The sequence below is a fragment of the Leptonychotes weddellii genome, chromosome 5 (assembly GCF_054177405.1).
Source record: "Leptonychotes weddellii isolate Sample4059 chromosome 5, ASM5417740v2, whole genome shotgun sequence".
NCBI lineage: Eukaryota > Metazoa > Chordata > Mammalia > Carnivora > Phocidae > Leptonychotes > Leptonychotes weddellii.
In genome coordinates this window covers 68,285,916-68,288,404 of record NC_138373.1, presented here as the reverse complement: position 1 = coordinate 68,288,404, position 2,489 = coordinate 68,285,916, and positions in this window count along the sequence as shown.

Below are 2,489 nucleotides of genomic sequence, written 5' to 3'. Positions count from 1 at the left end.
GCGCCTGGGTGGCTCAGTTGGTTAAGCGACTGCCTTTGGCTCAGGTCATGATCCCAGGGTCCTGGGATCGAGTCCCGCATCGGGCTCCCGGCTCAGCAGGAAGCCTGCTTCTCCCTCTCCCACTCCCCCTGCTTGTGTTCCTGCTCTCACTGTCTCTGTCTCTTTCAAATAAATAAATAAAATCTTTAAAAAAAAAAAATAAGAAAACCTTTTTTAAAAAATAGAATTTTCTTGGTGAGCTTCTGTATTCAATGCCTTATAATGTTTATCCTTTGGAAAATAGTTCAGGCAGCCACTTGCTAATCTCTGTGATTACAGCGGGCTGGCCGGGCATGGAGCTGAGGCCGGTGGGGCGCAGAGTGGAGGGCGTCCACAGCTACCACACTCCAAGCCTCCGGTGCCTCTGCCCCTAGCAATGAGGTGCGTTGCTAGGACAGGACCTGTCTTGCTAGAATTTTTATCATAAATGGATATTGGATTTTATGAAATATTTTTTGTATATCTATTGATAAACTTTTTTCTTTTTTTTTTTTTTTTAAAGATTTTATTTATTTATTTGACAGTGAGAGAGGGAACACAAGCAGGCAGAGTGGGAGAGGGAGAAGCAGGCTTCCCGCTGAGCAGGGAGCCCGACGCGGGGCTCGATCCCAGGACCCTGAGATCATGACCTGAGCCGAAGGCAGATGCCCAACCGACTGAGCCACCCAGGCGCCCCAACTTTTTTTCTTTAATACCTTAATGTGGTAAATTACATTGATTTTCTAGTATTACATTACATTTGTATGCCTGGGTAAACCCAACCTGGTTATAACACACTATCTTTTAAATATATTGTTGTACTTGGTTTGCTACTTATTTTTGTAACTTTCTTCCATGAGTATTGCTCTATAATTTAATGTTCTTGTCTGGCTTTGGTATTAATATTTTATTAACTTCAGTAAATGAGTTGGACTGGGGCATTTTCTAACTCTATTTTTTATAAATTTTCTGGAAGAGTTGAAAATAAGTTTAAAATTATTTGTTCCTTAAATATTTTGTAGAACTGATATGTATAAACTTCTGGACTTTTAATTTTTTTTTATGAGAGAGTTTTTACTACCAATCAAATTTCTTTGTTATAAAAATATTCAGGCTTATTATTTCTTCTTCAATCAGTTTTGGAAAGTTATAAAGTATGTGTATTTAGATATCTCCACAGGTTCACTAATTTCTTTGATTACCATATTCCTGTCTTTCAGAAATTTTTCTAGGGTTTTTTTTTCTGAAGTGTCATTTATATTTTCCTTTGGCGAAGATCAATTGGTAATAAACTCTGTGCTTTTGTTTATGTGAAATGTCTTTATTTTGTCCTTGGTCTTATAAAATAGTGTTACTGGGTACATAATTCCAAGATGACAGTTATTTTCTCTAAGTACTTGAAGATATTATTCTGGCTTCTGGCTTCCCTTTTGTGTTAACAAGTCTGCTGTCAGTCTAATTACTGTGCCTTTGTAAGTAAGCTGATTTTTTTTTCCTGGCCTGATGTTATGGGTTGAATTGTATCACTCAAAAGGATATGTTAAAGCCCTAAGCCCCAGTACCTAAGAATGTGACCTTATGGGGCACCTGGGTGGCTCAGTCATTAGGCATCTGCCTTCAGCTCAGGTCATGATCCCAGGGTCCTGGAATCGAGCCCCGCATTGGGCTCCCTGCTCCGCGGGAAGCCAGCTTCTCCCTCTCCTACTCCCCCTGCTTGTGTTCCCGCTCTCGATCTCTCTCTGTCAAATAAATAAATAAAACCTTAAAAAAAAAAAAAAAGAATGTGACCTTATTTTGAAATAGGGTAATTGCACATATAATTAGTTAAGATAAGGTCATATTGGAGAAGGGCGGCCCATTGATCTAATATGACTGGTGTCCTTTTAGGAGAGGAAAAGAGACACAGAGACATAGGTATATGAAGATATAACAGATGCTGATGGAGGCAGAGATTGAGGTTTTGCAGTTGTGAGCCAAGGAATGACAAGGATTGTTAGCAAATCATCAGAAACAAGGAAGAGGCAAGGAAGGATTTTCTCCTACCAGTTCAGAGGAAGCGTGACCCTGCTGACACCTGGCTTTTGGACTTCTAGAATCCAGAATCATGAGACAATAAATTTCTGTTATATTAATCCACCCAGTTTGTGGCACTATGTTACAGCAGTCTTTAGGATTTAATGCAACTGATTTTAAGGTATGTTGTCCAAAAAAAAAAAAAATTTCTTTTATGTTGTCAGTTTCACTGGAATTTTCCAGGTTGGATTTCTTTTTACTTAAGTCTTCTTAGTGACTTCTGATGTGTGGATTTATGTTTTTTATCAATATGGAAAAATACCACTCATTATATGGATATAAGCTCATTTCCATTCTCTTGATTCTCCTTCTGGGATTCTAAGTAAATTTAAATTAGGAAACTGCCTTTTCTATCTTCATGTCCTTAGCCTGTCATATTTTCATCTCCTTGAGTCTCT